Below are 18,883 nucleotides of genomic sequence, written 5' to 3' on the forward strand. Positions count from 1 at the left end.
ACGGAATCAGTAAGAACAGAGTCCCTGGTGCACTCAAACCCCCACTCCAGTTCCTGCAGAATCGGGAGTTCTCCACCCCTTTGCTTAAACACACACACACACACAGAAAACAAAGAAGGAAAACTGAACTTTTGCATTATATCTGTCCCCTTTCTGAGAAGTTTCTATTGCCTGGGTTAGACCGGGGCAGTGAAAGGATGTTCTCAGTAGAGACTTTGGTCTTACAGAGAAGAAGTGAACAATCAAGTTAAGGTTCAACTGATGGGACGCAGGTGTCTGAGTGGAGCCAGGAGCACCGGAGGACCATGTGTGTGAAGGGTGTCAGAGACAAAGAGGGGCAGGTGCAAAGTTCCCTGGGAGTCCAGGGTCGGTGTGGGGTGAGTAACGAGGAGGAAGGAGAGCCACGCGCGAATACACAGCCACGTTCTGTGTTCTGGACTTAGCTGGAATAAACATGATGTGGCTTCTATTGCTCGGTGTACAATTTGAAAGGCCTGAACAAAACGACAAACGTCATTAAGCCTGGTTCTGAATTGTGATGGTTTCTCAGCCTACTGATTTCATACTCTTAACAGTAGGACAGAGGGCGTGGAGTAACCTGAGAAATAAATCATGTGATTAGGACAGAAAACAGGGGGAACTTTAATACATATTTTTTAAAGGGCTGCTAGGAGAATAAAAGTGATTTTTTTTTTAAAAGTCCTAGCACAGCGGGAAATTTCATTCATACAGAAGATTCCTGGATAGTGGACCAGCTCATTCTCCAACCAAATCATAAATGAAGCATTGCTTAGCGCATATATGGAACAACATATTTTGTGATAGGTTGACTCTTTGAAGGAAGTGAAAAATACTGCTTTTAATTCATCTCGATTGTAATGAACTAAATTGATCTGCCTTTGAGGCCCGCTACCAGTCTGACCCGCATGCCTGGTGGGGCCTGGAGCAGAAAGACAGCAGGTGTCTGGATTCTATGCACATAATCTACCTCCCTGCGTTGTTTGCTTAGCCAGGCCACGGGAAAGAAAGGTCTTCCCTTCCTTCTCATTCTGAGACCCCTGAGGCCAATCAGGAATATCGCATTTCCTAGCAGTGGGCTGTAAGAAGAGGGTTGCCTTGTGAGGTTCAGAGGCTCCATGTGTCCCCAGCTGCGTCCCCAAACAGTTGTGCTCCTGAGGCAGGAAGCCCCATAAAAAGACTGGCAGGACCCCCAGGCAGGGCCACTACTCTCCTGCCGGCACCATCCAGTTCCCTGGCCCAGAGGCTCTATCTCGCTTTTTGCCTCTGAAGCGGCTTACTTACCCCTAAAATTCTATTGGCTCCCTGAGCTCACTTCTGATTGGTTATTTCTCTCCCTCCTGATTGGTCCATTTCTACACAGCTTGTTCCTAATTAGTCCACTTTCGTTACACCCATGTTGCATATGACGTTGCAAAGTGTAAACTGGCAGCCTATAAAAGCCTGTGTAAACCCGCAGACAGGGTCCAGAGCTTGGAGTGTTAGCTTCTCTGGGCCCGCTGGCGTAATGAACATGAGCTCTCCAACTCTCCGAGTGCTGGTTGGTCTCTTGCCCGGATCCAGGTTGCTGTCACAACTGAGCTGTAGCACATTTTTCTGCAACACTCCCACTCCATTTATGGCACAGCTGAAACATCACATCTCAAGGAGCCCCAGGGAGCAGCGGAGCCCTGGGGACAGTGGCACATTGTGCGCTTCTACCTCCAGGTGGCCTGGGGCCAGCATAGGGGGGCATGAGCACATGGCTTCCCAGCCCTCACTGATGAGATGACGAGGCAGTGAACAGGTAAAGGCGCTTGTCTGAACAGCGGCAGGACACGGGCAGAGGCAGGCTCGGGTGAACTGGAGCCTGGACCCTAGAGGGGAAAGAAAGTGCAAAGAAAGGATCCAAGAGTGGAAAAGCCTTAACCCTTAACTTTCTGCCATGGTCTGAAATATGAATATGGGCTGTGACCTTGAACGCGCGCTCTCAGGACGCCGCACTCTGACCCTCCTTACGCTCCCAGCCTAGAGGAGCGAGCAACGGTCGGCAGCAATGTTTTAGATGAAATCCTCTCCAGCCACTGCTTGAGAAACAGCTGATAACTGTGACCTCCCAGAATTACTTTTTGGCTTCAAGGACACCTGAGAGGGGCCGAATTGCTCTTTGCAGCACAGCAGGAACAAAATGATAAAGATAATGGCTTTGTGATCTGTGCCCCAAATTCATTTGGGTTGTGTATTCAGTACATGGATGTGTGTGTGTGTGTGTGTCTGTATGTGTGCAGACAGATCTGTGATGTGCACCCTTCTTTGTAGGCCCAGTGTCTGGGGGATGCTCAGTGGCAAAGATTTGGTTGTTAAGAGAAAAACTCTTGCTGATTACTTTCTGAGCATTGTTTCTCAGGCACACGACAAACTCGGATACTGACCAAAGAGAGTTCTTTTTGGTTGACTTGGTGTGCTGTAAGGTGGTGTTGGTTTTGCAGACTGTCCGCACTCTGTAAGCATCAGCTTAGCTGGGATGTCAGGGATTCCCAGCTGTCCCTCCAGAGCAGCACCCTCTCCGTGACTTGGCCTGACCTTTGATACTATGTCACCCAGCTGTCCTTCACTGTCTGGGCCCCTGCCCCCCAACCTCTCCTAGCTCTCCAACTCCCCCTCCTCTCCGTGTGCTGCATACAGAGAGAGGGCCAAACACTTCAGTTTCTAATTTGTAAATTTGGCTTTGTGTACACAATCCAATCAATGCTGTGCAAAAACCACACGTAGAATTCTGTAGTACATCTGCCTTCTGAACAACAGAACACCGTATTCTAGCAAAGTCCATGGAACAACAAGATGTGTTTGGTTTTTTGTGGACTGGAGGAGTGATTATGACATCAAAACCTTTTCATCTTTCTTAAAAAGTCTGTTTTTCCCTCCTGCTGTGTTGACTACCCCCAGGGCAACGGCCTGGTCTGTTCTGTTCACTTTTGATCCCCAAGCCCCCGCACTGTGCTAACATACGCTCCATCCTTGGCCACTGTGGTTTTTCCCTAGAAACTGAAGTAGGGCTGGTTTACAATATCACACGACTTTCAGGTTTGCAACAGTGGTCCAGGGGTCTTACAGATTATACTCCATGCAAAGCTACTGCAAAACAATGGCTGTGTTCCCTGTGCAGGACGACCCATCCCTGTTGCTTCTGTATTTTACACGTGGTAGTTTGTATCTCTTAATCCCCTCCCCCTGTCGCTGCTCCTCCCTGTCCTCTCCCCACCAGTCACCACTAGTTTACTCTCTGTATCTGTGAGTCTTTCTCTTTTGCTGTATACAGTCATTTAATTTTTTGATTCCACATGTAAGTGATATCATATAGTACCTGTCTTTCTCTGTCTGACTTATTTCACTAAGCATAATGTTCCTTAGGTCCATCCTCGTTGCTGCAAATGGCATTATTTCATTATTTCATTCCTTTTTACGGCTGAGTTTTATATATATACACACACATCCATACACACACTGCATCTCCTTTGTCCAGTCATCTGTCGATAGACACAGATCACTTCCATGTCTTGGCTACTGTAAATAATGCTGCTGTGGACACAGGGGTACATGCATCTTTTCAAATTAGTGCTTTCGTTTTTTTCTGGGTAAATACCCAGGAGTGGAAACCCTGGATCACATGGCAGCTCTAGTTTTAGTTCTTCAAGGAAACTCTGTACTGTTTTCCACAGTGGCTGCACCAGTTTACATTCCCACCAGCAGTGCACAAGGGTTCCCTTTTCTCCATGTCCTCGCCAACATTTGTTATCTGTGGTCTTTCTGATGATGGCCATTCTGACAACCACCGTGTTTGGAATGAACACCTGGCAGCACATCTTGCAGGTCCTCTCCCTCCGGGTGGATTCCCTGAACAGCCGGCTTCCTGGCCCCTGAGAGGAGGCGCTGCTGGGAGCCCAGGATGCTGGAGGGGGAGGCCTTTTCCCGGGCTCGTCCGGGAATCGACCGGAGGCATCTCAGCAAAGGCCCGAGCCTCCAAAGTTGCAGTAACTTGTCAGGATCCCTCCTCATTCTAAACAAATATTTACTTTTGCATCGTTTTTTGGTAACCATCATTTTGCTTTCTTTTAAAGAAGAGAGTTCCAGGACCTGTAGAAGTTTTAGGCTCCACAAAACATGGCTCAGCCCCACCTACGAGGTAAGGTGTGTTTTCCTGGGGAACTCTGCCTCGTGTCCTGTTCCTTCTCTCCGTGTGTCCTCCACTCCTGCCACCTGCGCAGCCGGCAGTGACGCCTGGGAGCCCGGGAACAGACCTCAGCGCCGCCTGCAGCAGCACAGGTGTGGCGATCTCTTTTGCCAGCACCCTGGGACTCATCACGTGGTGAATATTAACCCCCCTCCCAGCCCTACAGAAACTGTGAGCATTTAAGGAGTCTCCCCATTGGGCCCCATGTCCCACTCTGATTAGAAGCCTCAGAGGTGGATTTTTCTTGCCCCACCCTCCTTACCAGGGTATGAACACATGGCCTGTGCGTGCCACTCTCATGCTTGAAACCTGGCTTCCTTCCTTCCTTCCTTCCTTCCTTCCTTTCATTTAAAGCCTCTAAATATGTTTCCAGATTAAGAGGACACGATTTATTATTCGAATGCACACTCAGGACTGCCGTTTACTCCTGTTGCTCATTTACGACTTGTATCCCGCCTACTTTCAAGGAGGCTCTGAAGCATGCGGGCTACCCTATGAGCGCACGCATCTTCTGTGATCTTTTACGTTGCGTAATTGAGGAGGTTCTCCTCCACCAAAGCACGCAATTTTACGTCCCAAGTCGCAGTACTGGAGAATGTTCTCGATTCCTCGTGCCTTCCAGGATCGTCTACCAAGGGGCGGCAGGTGCGAGCACCGGCCGCGTCCGCCCGCCCGTGAGGGCCCGGCGCACTCTCTGGCCTCCGTGGCACCTGGGGGGGATCCGAGGTGCCTGCGGCCCCGGCGCCCCCTCGGCTCCCCGGATGCAGCGCCAGCACGGGGAGCTGGGGTCTGCAAAGGGGGCGGCTGTCCGACGGCAGGTTTCCTGCTCCTGCCCGGGGCGACTCCGCGCGCCCGGACGTCGGCCTCCGGCTGCCCCTGGCGGGGGAGGAGGGACGCCTGTGTGACCCGCACCTCCCCCGGCCCGGGCTCGGCTGGTCGGGACCCGGCGGGGAGGGGGGGGGGGCGGCCGGGCCGCCTTCCCGAAGACCGTCCAGCCCCGCGCCGGCTCCGTGCCAGGAACAGGGAGGACACCGCGGCTGTGACTCACCCGGCCCCTCCAGGCCTCCCGTTTCCGTGGAAAACATCCCCCGGGGCTCCTGCAAGAGGATGACTCATGGCAGGGGGTATTTTTAGGAACCTGTTAACTTGCATTTAGCTTAGCGAGGCAGGATCCAATTCGAGAGGAGCTGTGCGCCGTTACACACAAGCTGTTTTGAATGTTGTAACGGGCCACGGTCTCCGGGTCTGCGGGTTGAGTCCTCTTCTGGGGAAGCAGAAGGGAAAACAGAAAGAGGCTGTTGCCACAACAGGGCATTTGATAGGATGCTAAAGAAACCGACGCCAGGAGCAGGATTATATTTATCTTGACAGAATCACACCTGCTTGTTCCAAGCACATTTTGTAATACTCAGTGAAATTCCGCAGTCACTCCTGGGCATTTTAAGGATGACATTAAAATATAAGCTCTGGTCCCAGAGGCAGAGTCTAACAAGTTAGAATGCCCTGTTACACAAGACTGACTGGGGAAGGGCTCCTATATTTGTGCCTTGGGTTTCAAACCACTGGAAAGGAGCACACGGGCCGGCGTGGGGGGTGCCTGTGGGAGGAGTGAATGTGCGGGGACCCCTTCCCTGGAAGGCTGGGGATATCCCAATGTGTGTGGGAGAGTCGTGTGTGCTCGTCTGTGTGTGTGCATCTGTAGGTATGCGTGCATGTTTTGCAAGTGTTCGTGTGACCCTGCTTGTGTGTTTGTGCACATGTGCGTGTGTATCTGAGTGTCTGTGTATGTGTCTATGTGTATGTGTGTGTGGTACCTGTATCTGCATTTGTGTGGATGTGTACTTATCTGTGTGTGCCTAGGTGTGTATTTGGTTGCATGTATAGTGTGTAGGTGTGTGGGGGACATGTCCTCGTGTGTGTGCGTTTGTGTGTGTATGTGTATGTGGCGTGGTTACTAAACACCCAGTCCAGCTGAGCACACGTCGGTCCACCCAGGAGCCAGTGGGTGAGTGAGTGAGTGGTTTGCGGTGTTTTCAGAGCTGAGACACAGAATCTTTGCTTTAGTGACTGGAAAAGGAAACATCTGCTATCAGATGCTGAGAGTTACAGTTCAGCATGCTGAGGCTTACTTTGGTGGCAAGAATTTCTCATCTTCCGGTAGTGATGCCAAAAATCCAAACGAAACCAACAGCAAAGCAAACGTCAAAAAAAAAACCTTCTAAAACTTGCGGCTGACCTGGCGATCCTATTTTTCCCCCGTTGCTTCTGTTCTCCTGCGCCCCCTCCCCAGCCCAGCATTCAGGTCACCTGCCTGAGCTGCTCTGCCTGCGTGACAGCGCCACCCGCCCTCCCCGGGGCACGGGAGCCTGCGCCAGGGACCCTCCGCCCGTCAGGCCCGGGCTTCACCCACACTCAGGGCCTCAGAAGGGGCTTCTTCTCCAAGCAGAGCCGGGAGGGCCCGAGCGCTTCCAGCGCCATTTCACAACCTTTCCCTCTCTCGCTCTCAGCATTGTTAAAACAGATGGTGCCTTTCCACTCCAGCAGGGAGCTACGACAACCGATTTTAGAGAGTAAATTGGAAAGCTGATGTTCCCTTCTCAATAAGCAAAGGATGGCTGGTCCGGCTCAGCCAAGAGAGAAAAATCAGATCTCAAACTTCCCCCAGAATCCATGCCACGAGAACGCAGTCCTCTGCTAGACAAGAAAGAAGGAGAACCTGACGTGGGATTCTGATGCTGGAACTTTGACAACCGTTTTCTCCTTGTTTCACTGCGGGTGAAAAGCAGAAACAGCACGTGGTCTCTTCGACGGTATTTTTGGCTTGGCCGAAAATGAGGAAGCATTAGATAATTCAGGCAGAGTCTTGTTTTGATGTAATTTCCAGTCATCTTTCCAGACTCAAAAATAGTTAGCAAACCTGGAGAAGCAGCTGAACTCTGGGGTAATAATTTTATTCAAATGGCTGCTATTTAAGAACTACGAATTACTAAAATGAACTTTCTAAGCATAATTTTTATTAAATTATGGTCAAGGACTTCCATTTAGTTGCAAATAGGATAAGTAAAAAAAGAGAATACTTTAAGAATATTTACCCTTTATTTTTCATAGGTGCAGTGTCTAAACGGCCTATATACTTAATGTGGTCGCTACCCCTTCTCCTCCAAATTCCCACCAACTCTCTGTTTCTGCAGGACACGCAGATACGTGCGGTGTTTTCCCCTTGTGGTGCCAGCAGGATGTCCAGGGCTTGATATTTGTACATTTTCCCAGTTGTTGTTGCTCAGCTCATGATTACAGGGAGAAAAAAACAATGATGGCCCTGGCTACAGAGTTTTAGCCCTACTTTATACATAAAATACAGCAGCAGTGTGATACGCTGATTTTGTATAGCGATGGAAACATTGGAAAGAAAATCTTTCCATGTCCTTGTAAGCGGTGGGTACTTTCAGTCAAGAATAACATGAAACGTATCAGCGGCTTCCGGTAGACTTCCAGCTCGACAGTTCAAAACCTCTGCACGCTTTTTCCCTCCATCACACAGTGATCAAGGGTAAGAACACACTTTGGTAGCTGGAGCATTCCGTAAGGGTAAAACAGGGCATCTGTGAATCCCAAAGCCCCAGACTCCAGTTTTCCCACCACTGTCTCCCTGGGCGCGGCGCTGCTCCCAGTATAGTTCGTGGGCTTGAGAAGCACGCGGCATGAATGGATGAGAACCGCTCTGCCTTTCGAAGCACGCGCCTCCATCTCCAGGGGTTCTTCTAGAGAAGTGAGGAGAGAAAATCTAAAATCTGCCATATTGGTGACACCCACTCGTCACAACTTTGAACGCTTTGTGGTATACGCTTCTATTCAAGTTTACTTTTCATACACCGAAGTGGATTATGTTGCTTCGTAACTCACACTTCGTAATGATGTCCTGCTACATTCCAAAAAAAGGAATACGATCTTGGTAGCATCTGCATTTTCTTGTAAACTCTAACATCTCCTGATTTTTGCCTTTGTTTCAATTGAGAGTTTTGCTTTTTTTTTTTTTTTCCCCAGGTAGACTTCAAGTCCTTCGGTTGCGAGACATGACCTGTAGACTTTCCAGGAATTGCCTCCTGTTCTGTTAAATGTCCCATCATTATTCCATAAAAGTCTCATGTCTTGGGTCAGGCTGCTGTAACAACAACAAAAAAACATAGATTGGGAACTTAAACAACAGTCATTTATTTCTGACGTCCAAGATCCTGGTGCCAGCGGGCTTGGTACCTGGTGAGAGCCCTCTTCCTGTCTTCTGCCTCCTCACTGGGTTGTCACGGGGCAAAGAGAGAGCTTGGGCGTCTCTTCCTTTTCTTATAAGGCCACTAATCCTATCACGACCTTACCTTACCCTAATTACGTCCCACAGGGCCCACCTCCAAGTACTGTCCCATTAGAGGCTAGGCTTCAGCATCTGGGTTTTGGGGGACACAGGCATTCAGTCTGCAGCACCTCATCACGTAGACCATAAAACATTAAGTGTGTTCACTGGCTCTGAATTCCCTTGAAGAGAGGAATCTCCCAGCTCTAGCATGAAACAAGGAAGCAGATAAATAGCAGATAAATAGCAAAATGCATTTCTATAAAAGAGCACACACTTCAGGCATTAACTTTGTGTTTAGTGTATTCAGTATACAAACTCTGGGTTTAGTATATTCCCTGACACTTCATTGGGTCTCAATAAATATATTTTTTTTTTGTCAATAAATGAATATGGCTGAATCTCAGTGAAATTAATAGGATGTTATCTATAAAGTCCAATTAAGCTAACTAAATGATTTAACCTATGAATGGAGTTTAATGGATTTTTTTCCCCAATACTAAAAAGTGTCTGTTGAAAAATGACAATGTTGTTTCAGCATAATTGATACTGAACAATTCCTCCTGACAGTAAGTGGTCATTAACTGCATCTACTTCTTGAAGTCGCTCCTTGCACAGAATCATAAGATTGTATCACCACACAAAGGAAAATGCGTATCTTCTTATTTCTTGTATTTGTAAGTGATATTGTCACAAGTTTGGGGAAGTTTTGAAAATGTGAGTAGGTTAACACGACTATCTATACTCACAAGGAGTCTCCTTCAAAGGAGTTTAAGATGTGTGACCGATATTTATTCCCTAGCTCACTTATTTTCATCAACACGTTTTTTAATAGACACAACTGCTACTGCTGGGCTGGCGTTTCTACTGCCAGAGGCCAGCTGTCTGTTCACCCATCTCCTCTTCTTCCCAGAGTACGGCAGGACCATGTCTCAGGCTTCCTTGCGGTCATGTGACAAATCAGCAGCCAGTCGAATGTGACCATCAGCGGTGCACACCCCTTCTATGCTCTCTGTCTTGAAAATGAAGCTCTTACGTGCACAATCCTCAAGGCCACCTCCCCCGTCACCCCCTCGATGGACACGGCCATGACAGTGTGCATGCGGGTGGAGCCGTAAGGCGTGAGGACCCGGGTCTCTGAATCACCACCTGGAGGAGAGCCAGAGCCGCCCGCCCGCCCGCCAGCAGCACCCACTTCCGCGCAGCCCCTGGGAAGGGGCCAGGCCTCGCCACGCGGTGCCGCCCGTGGCTCTGTGTGTAAGCTGCTCGCAGCCGCTAGCGTTGCCCCAGCCACTGCGCTTTCCCCAAAGAGCTGTGGCTCGGACTCGGCACATTTAAAAGTGACCTCAAACCTGCCGGCCAGGCAACAAGCACGGTCGTCTACACGGGAGGCTCGGCCGCGGCCGGCCCGCTTGTTTGCAGTTTTAGCTCTGTTGGACTTGATGGTTGTGACTGAGAGGGCTGATTTTTCTTACTATTTTCTCTTTTTCCTTTCTCTGTTTTAATCGTGGGGCTGTTGTGCAGGCATCATATAAATTATCTCTGGATGTACGGGGCGTATGGCGACTTGCTCTGCTGAACTGAACGCCTCTCCTTAGTTCACTGTTCAGAGAGCTGTCTCCTGACCTGCGTCGCAGGGACGGCCCAGGAGCTCCCATCCCCACCCTCCTATTTCAGTGCCTGTGCACAGGCAGACAGAGAGGAAGGGAAGTTAAGTCAAGAGTGGGAGGTGCTTTCTTGGCTAGAAAACTGAGGTCAAGAGTGACTTAAACAAAGCCCCACCCAGATGGCTGTTCCGGTCTCTGAGCCTGCTCACGTTTCTTGCTTGTGGAACAGATGCACACGGTTTCAGAAGGAACAGCCCTGGGGAAGACAGACGTGGTGATATGGGGCTCTGACAAGTCTGTGTGTTTTCAGATTAGCCTCTACATGGTTTTTGCACAAATCATGACGATAAGAAAGGGCCACAAAGGTAAAAGCCTTGTCCACCGCTTCGGCTGCTGGACTGCGCGCTCTGCGTTACCGTTCTTCCGTGTCTCCACGTATTTCTCAGTCATGAGTGGCTCCTTCATCCCAGTGAGCTGGCTAGAGTGCCTCTGCAGGAGACGCAATTTCATGGGTCTTGGACTGTTTGAGGACTGGGTTTCTCTAAGTGTCTGCCGTGAAGATGAATGCATCTCGGAGCAGAGAAGTCCGGGCAGACAAGAGTGAAGAGCTTATGCCCTGTGACAGTGTCCCCTCCCCTGTCTACCAGGCAGGACAGAAGTCAACCACCAGGACACCTGTGGGCCCTGCTCAGCCCGGGGCTGCGGCAGAGGGACCCACACAACAAGCCTTACTGACCAGCCTTCGTCTCCCGGTAGTTCCTCGGTATGTTTGCCCTCATATAATGGACCCTGGAAACACAAAGTCCTTTTCCTTTGTCTTGTTGTGTTTCTGAAAGTGTGTTTTTCTTTTATTAAGATGCTCTATAAGCCCAAGTTCTAACCGCCCCTTTGAGTTACCCACTCCTGAGTGTCCTGTGAGCATGAGCGCCACACGTGCTAGCGTGGCCACACCTTTGGCTTGTTTTTCTCTTGTTAATCTCTCTTTTGTCTGTCTCGTGTGCAGGCCCCAGCCGGGGACCTCAGGTGGCTAGAGGACCTACAGCCTTCTGGGGGAGGTGCATCGTCTGCCAATCACAGAAAACTGAGTAATTCATTTTCTAATTCGTGGGGCTATGGAATTACCCGCTCCACAAGGCTCGGTAAGTGCGTACTCGGGGCCAGGCACTGTGCGGACCCTGGCAGCAGCGCTGAACAAGACGGATGGGGCTCTGCCGTCATGGGGCCCTGACTGAGACCCAGAGATAAGGGAAAGCACAAGGGCAAGCCCCGAAGCACAGCCGGGGTGACCTCAGACTCCCAGCAGCCAGCTGCAGGGGCCTTGGGCGTGTGAGGTGCAAATCTTGGTAGATACTCAGAGACATACGTGGCTCAGGCCAGCAGGTGGGCACCAGACATCACAGCCCCAAGGCCCTGCCCCCCGCCAGGGCAGACAGGATTTAGCGGGAACCGCTTTTGTTTGCGCTAGCCCTATCTCCCCTGTGTCCTGCTCCCCCGTCACCCTCTTCACTCTCATCCCCGAATTCTCAGCCGCCCGTCACTGCTCCCCTTCCTTCTCTATTCTTTTCTCTTGCTGACTCTTTGGAGGGAGAAAATGTCTAGAACAAAAAGATAAAACCCTCTTATAAAAAAATAGTCCTATTCTACTCTGGTTGCAGGAGCTCCCTGGCCACAGCCGAGTTTCCTGTCTCAGATCCGACAGTCCCTCCAGCGGGGCCTCCCATCCTCCAGGTCTCCTCTGTGCTGCCCACGGCCAAGGCCTCCAGTGGCACGTCTCCCTCCCTCCTGCCGCAGCGCCCGGCCCAGCCGCTCTCTAGAGAGAAACCCCGCACTGCTGTCCACGGCTGGGGTTTCTAGGGGAAGGTGGGGAGAGCCCGAAAAAGAGATGACTCTCTAAATGAGAAACAGCTGCTCGAGAAACGTGGAAGAAATGCTTCCAGTGTCTAGTAAGGAGAATTTCACTAGCATCCAACTGTATTCATTAAATCTCCCATCAACACTGCGGTATTTTTGGACTTACATCATGCACTCCAAGCAAAATATTTAATATATGGATAAATTTAGGAGCTGCTGTTGGAAACCAAAATAGCTGATCTGTTAGGTAATGGTTGTAGATATTAATAGAAAGTACTCCGCTCTCAACGGCCGCTTCTGTAAACAGATCCCGCTCCCTGCTGCGGTACCAAAAGCGACCTCTAATTCCCTTCCGAGTCCTTTGCCCGGATCAGGTTTCACTTTGAAATCTCATTTACTTTGTTATCTACATACTGACTCTTAACCGCCAAATTTAGTCACGTAGATTTCAAACAAAACGAGGGGGAAAGCTGTGTAAGTGCTGGCAGGCCTCTGGCTTGTCCGTATGAGTAAAACAAACTCCAGCCTGTGCTCGCAGCTCTCCCCTCCCCTCCTCCCACCCCCACTCCTCCCTCAGCCGCTTCTCCTTTCTTTTGAAATTCATGTTTGTCCCCTAATTGGTCGCAGTTGCGCACAGTTCGCTCACTGGGAAACCTGGAGGATCAGAAGCACCAGCCTGAGGCAATTCTTTGGGGCCTGGACAGCGTAGCATTCCTCCTGCTGCGCCATTTCTTCCAGCAACTTTCACTGGAAACAACTGGAAATAACACCAACACTGTAGCTGATGGAGGAGCGCTTCACGGGTTCTGTGGGCAACGTGGGCCCACGCCGTGTGCGTGTGTGCGTGTGCACGTGTATCTCCCGTGAAACACCTTCGGTCAAAGCCTCCTGTTCGGTGGGAGTCCCCAGGGCACACAGAGGAGGTCTGGGTTACCATAAACACCAAGCTGTCCAGGACAATGAAACGCCCTGGGAAATGGAACGAACATTTCAAATCTAAAACTGGTCATTTATTTAGAACCAAACTATATTGCCTGTGATTAGAATGGACTTGCAACTTGGAGGCTCAGCCCCAGCTCACACTGACAAACCATGGCAATCCAAACTACAGCGTGCCTGCCGGTGGCCGAGGCAGCTTTGCAGGGAGGTCTAAACGTTCATGGCCGCTGAAACGGACCCTGGCTTTTGTCTTTGGGCAGAAATACAGCTGGCAGTGAGCAGCTCTGTGCTATGAATGGTGAGCTGAGGAGCCTCCTCTCCGTCTTACTCGTGTCTGCTGCTCCGCAGGGCGATGCAGGCGGGAGCCGGGCAGAGGCGAGGCCAGCCCGCAGGGAGCTGCTACTCAGAGGCGGACAGCCCTGCTGTGGTGCTCCGGGGTGGGTGGGTGGGGGGAACTGGGGCGCCGAGCAGTGACTGGGAGCCCTGGCTGGGAGCTCAGATGGCTCTCCTGCAAATTCCCGTTCCACCACTGACAGGATTCAGGTCTCTCAGCCTGTGCTCCCACGTGCGATACCGGAGTGACCTAGGACCTCGTGCCGGCGTGGAAGCGAGTGTGATGCTGCACGGAGGTGCCCACACCCCGTGCCCGGCACACCGGCGTTCGCCTGTGTCGGCAGTGCATCCTCGCTGTGCTGGCTGTCACGCTTAGGAGGTCCCCACTCTGTGAGCTGTATACCTTCCAGGCAAATTACAGCTTTAAATTCTCAATGACGTGCACACCTTCTCTGTCCAAGGAAGTACCCTGTAGGTAGCAAGCACTCTCTCTGCTGTCGCGTTCCTGTCCCACCTGCAGGATACGTGATGGAAGACAATCCAGAATGAAGTGGTGTCTTGCCTCCATTTCCCAAGGAATGGAAAGGAAGGGATGACCCCAGTGAATAAAGGACAACTCGCATCTTGGGTTACACTAAAACCACTGTCTCAGGCTCTGTTTCTGGGCATCTCAAATTTGCCCTACTTTTGTTAATTCTCTGCACTATCCAATTTTTAAAGGAGCATGTATTTGAGGAACACCAGATGCTGTCACATTTAAAAGAGTTAGCAATTACAACAAAGATTTTTTGGAGCTTACTTAATGCTGGACACAGTTCTTAGGAACCATAAACTATTACTCTCGTGATGAGCTCTACAGAGAAGAAAATTAAGAATGCGCTCAGTGGCCTCCGACTGCCTTGGTTCAGTCCTCAACACGTTGATCTGGGGAAGGTCTCCCAACAGCCAAGGAGGAAGGAACCAGTGTTATTCCCGTGCTGTGCACCAGGCAAGTGAGACAGTGAGTTACGGTCATGTTCCCCGTCACTGGTAGAGAAGATGACACATATAGGCTTCCCCTCTCTGTGCCATCTGAGAGTTAGCAGTGTCAGCTCTGTTAGCCCAGATGCTCAAGAATTCAGTCCATCTTATTAATCTGACGTGCATCTCACACTAGAACAAGCAGCCATTATTTCTGTGACTCTGTGTGTGTGCAAAGGGCCAACAGGAGGCCAAAGGAGTTTGCCTGTGTTACCCCAGTTCACGAATTTTACTAGGCCAGTGATGTAGGAAACATGAGTTTGTGGTCTTTGTTTTGATGTAGCTTTTCAAGCACAGTTTGACTGCATATTTGAGGGCATGATTGAGGGCATTCAATTCCAGAACACTTTGCTTTTGGGATGGGAGGGGAGGTTGTAATCCATGAACAGGAAATTAGGTGGGACAGGGCGCTTTAACTTGGAAACAGAGGAAACCCTGCTACTGCAGTGGAAAACAAACCATAACGGAGAATGCATGTACAAATGGACTGTGCGCCTGTCATCTGCTTCTGTCCTAGCCCAGAAGGAGAAACAGGTCAGCTTCTCATGATGTGGGTCATTTGCCTTTTGTGGGAACCACACTGTTTCCTTTTCAGCGCTGGCCAAACGTGAGGTGTGTTTTATCCCGGTCTGTGTCTGAAAACAGGAATCGTCTCAAGTCTGCTTGTCCCCACAGCGGCTGACTGCCCTCTGTGTAGTGCTCACTTTGTCTCAGAATTATCTGAGGCACGTGTTCCCTTCCCCAGCAACTCCTCACCACCAGCAATGCCTCCTGATTGATCTCGACCTCGCTTCCCGTTGATCTCGTCTTGTGGGCCCCAAGCGCGGATTCCCCCGGCCTGCATTTACCGCTGGTGCCCACTCCTCGCACAGAGTGCCATCACTTCCACAGCATTTCTTATCTTTCAGAGCACTTGGGGTGGTGCCCATCCTGGCCCTGGAGGGGCCAGCGCGCATCTTGGTGACTCTCTTTCACGGGTTCCCATAATTAGAACTCAGAAAGAATGTATTTCTGATATATTTTAATGATATGCGGTCACTGAAGTTACCAAAAGTTGGAAACAGTTTGAATAAACTTTTAGGCTGATCAAGTTACTTACACAGGACCAAATAATTCATTTATTTAATTTTGCTTTTTGTGGTAAGAGACGAAATATAATTTAGAACTTGGAGCCCTTGGAGGTGGAGGCTCTTGGAGTCATGAGAGGCTTCAATGGTGGGTTTGGACAGTAAGCAGAATTAAGACCCAGCAGGGATGAGGACTATTGAAAAAGGAGGGAAATCTACAAAATAAAGGACAAAAGAGGCTCGGACAAGAGAGATTCTGGAAGGAAGACTTTGGAAGCGAGCAGCCCCATCTCAGCGTGTGCCCTGCGGCTGTCTTTCTGGGCATCCCCTCCTTCTAATGCCAAGACAGTCAGCAAGGCGGTGACCCCACGTCTTAGCAAGCTCACTATTACTGGCTTTCTTGATCCTAGAAGAACACAGGTGAGGCAGCACACACACACAATTCTTTACAAGAATAAGATGCTCATAAAGTTAAAAAATCTCTGCAGTGTATGCCATTTAGGGATGCTTTCCTAGGTGCGAGAAGCACAGACACATATAGGAAAGGTAAAAATATATAATTCCGCACATCGGTCAGTGCTGAACGGCAACGGGGCATTAAAGGATCATGTGAAGCTGCTCAGTTTCATTTCTTAAGTAAGATGCACAGATGTAAAAACTCAGAGGGACAGAGAGAGAGGGAGAAGGTGGAAGCGAAGTAAAGCAAACTGTTGGTGATTTTTTCATCTCCGTGGGGGGTACATAAGCATGTCTGATCCTGTTTTCTGCATTTTTTGGCATGTTTAGAATGCGTCACTAATTTTAAAAAGCACGTGGAAGGTTTATACCAATACACTCCAGAATTCATAAGTACTTTAGAGAAACTGTGAGGTCATATTAGGTGTATGTGGAGAAACAAGTGCAGCAGAGTGTCTACAACAGTGCTGATGACACAGAACATGCCTTAAATCTAGAACAGGGTTCCTAGAGGACTCTGACCCAAGCTTAATGTGAAATAATAATCTGATCTTACAGCAGCTGACAAGATCTTGGAGTGTTCGTGTAACAGCTTTAACACATGCAATTGCCACTGTCATTTCCACGGTACGTCTGGGAAAGGTTTACTCTTGGAAAATGGATAAGGGAAGAAATATGAAATCTAGATGCATATAATGTGCAAATAATTTAAAACAATAACTGCCTGCAAAAAATCATATTTAAGGTTATTTAATAAAAGGTGCTACTGAGTTTTATTGAAAAGTGCTGAATTTATCATGATGGAAGAGTCACTGAAACTTTCTGAAAAAGTACTTAAAATATTAAAATATAAAAATTAAAATGTAAAAATACTAAAATAATATAGCAATAGATGTATATACGGTGTATGTGCACATGAAAGGGTGAGAATGGGGAGGAACGGAGAGGGGGGTGGAGAATGGGAGGGGAAGTGGCACACGATGGGGAGAGGAGGGAGAGAGACTTACATGGAAAAATAAATGTGCTAGATTATATTTTTAAAAACCCCTCTGAATGCATCACATAGCTGGCAGGAAGCAGGAAGTCTTCAGAAGCCCCTCAACAAGGCGGCAGCATGGAGTCCAAGGGACGGGGAAGCCCTGGACCAGGGGGCGCTTGTGTCAGCATCACCAGACCCTGGCTGGGAGCAGGCACAGGGCGGGCGCGGGCGGGGTGGCGACCGCCTGGGGCTTCACACCCCGTCCCTCACTCCTGCTCCCCAGGGCCGTCATCTCCGCCAAAAGAACACGTGACTTTAATGTGAAGTAGTCTGGGGTTAGAACTGCGCGCATAGTGCAGGCAGCCGGGAGAAGTGGCCAGCAGCCTCTCTTAGGAAGGTGCCCGAAAGCTCTGCGGAGAAATACGAAGCGTCAGACTCCAAGCATGAAGATACTTTAATTTTCCAACATAAATATATAAGAGAAATGAGTTTAGAAAGTATGGAAATATAGAAAAAATACAAAGTGTAAAAGGCTGCTAAGAGGGTAACACAGGCTTGAAAAAGGACCTGCAGAAATTCTACAAATAGAAAAATAATTGAGATTAGACACTGAATATAGCGACTGACTTTAAGACCAAGTACATGTGGAAATCTAAACAAACAAAAACTTAGTGAACTTAGTAAGTATATCTGGAAAAAAAAAAAGAATTCTCTGAATGTAGGCCAAAAAAATGGAAAAGGAGCAAGTATTTAAAAAAAAAAAAAAAAAAGGAGGGGGCAGAAACGCAGAGGCAGGCCGAGGACGTCTGACAGGCGTCAGCTTGGCCTTGAGAAAGAGCGCGAAGAACAGGAGGAAGAGACGGGTTCAAAGAGACAACGGCAGGACACCTTGAAAACGCGATCCGGTGAGCCCAGCGAACCCCTGCCTGTAAATCTTGTAGGCAAACCACGCAGCACAAAGGCAGAGGGGATATTTTATGCAGCAGAATAAATAACACGAAAGACACGTCTCCCACAGAGGAACGGCAGTTACACAGGTTGAGGACTTCCCATCGGTTACAGCGGAGGCCAGAAGGCAGCGGGACAGTCTCTACAAAATGCTGAGGAGAAAGTAGCTGTCCACCTGGAATTTTTGGCTCAGTGGACACAAGAATGGGAACAAAATAAGTATGATTTCTTTCAAACAAAACCTGAGACTTTATCACCCATGAACTCTCATTGTAGAAACGTTTAGTAGAAAGCAAACTGATTCCAGATGGACACGGTAAATACAGGAGGTGTGGTGAGCAAAGAAGTGAAGAATGTGTGTAAACAGTTGAAAAATGCATTGTGAGCCCCAAGGAGTAAATCAGCGTCTGATCTGTGACGCCAGAATGCGACCAAGCTGTTTGAAAACATCCTATGTGAGTTCAAAGAGCTGATCACAGTTACAGTAATTTAAGGTTCTTGAATGACTCGAGAGTGTGGTATTAACAGTGTTCAAAGTTTGACTTCGTTGAGTGAAATGCACGCGTTAAAATTTCCGCGATCACCTTAAACAAAGAGATATTTGAATTTATAATATTTTAAGGGTAGAGAAAAAAGTAGGGATAAACTCCTCAGCCAATCGACACAATGGCTGCAAGAAGAAAAGCAAAAAGTAGGAGAAGCAGGAATGAGATGGTAGAATCAGCCTGAATACACAGTGAGCGCCGGAAACGGGAAAGAGCTGAGTCATCCAGTTAAAAGCAAAGGCTGTCAGGCTCCTTTAAAAACATCCAGCCACATGCTCTTTATAAAAGACACACCTAAAATAAATGTGAAGATTTGCATCGTGCAAAACACAAAAAGCAATCCAGTTAGAGAGTGTTTATAAAACATAAATATGCAAACAATTAGCTACCCGAAGTCATTCTGACAAGTGCTACCTCGGGAAGTAAAAGCGCAGGTAACCCTGTGTCGTTAAATAAATTAACTCAGTAATTCACAACATTTCCACTACAAAAATAACAACCTCAGAGAGCTTTGTGAAATCCACCAAACACACAGAAAATCGAATCCCTGTTAGAGATCTTTCCA

The 18,883-nt window shown here is 48.9% G+C and overlaps 1 long non-coding RNA gene across 1 annotated transcript; it reads left to right on the forward strand.

The window, feature by feature from the left end:
- Positions 1-10,811: 10,811 nt before the first annotated feature.
- On the forward strand, positions 10,812-13,351 carry LOC116661451. Its single transcript, XR_004317309.1, has 3 exons — positions 10,812-10,943; positions 11,184-11,319; positions 11,836-13,351. It is a non-coding gene; the product is annotated as an uncharacterized LOC116661451 (long non-coding RNA).
- The last annotated feature ends 5,532 nt before the right edge of the window (positions 13,352-18,883 follow it).

Source organism: Camelus ferus, chromosome 35 (genome assembly GCF_009834535.1).
Source record: "Camelus ferus isolate YT-003-E chromosome 35, BCGSAC_Cfer_1.0, whole genome shotgun sequence".
Classification (NCBI taxonomy): Eukaryota; Metazoa; Chordata; class Mammalia; order Artiodactyla; family Camelidae; genus Camelus; species Camelus ferus.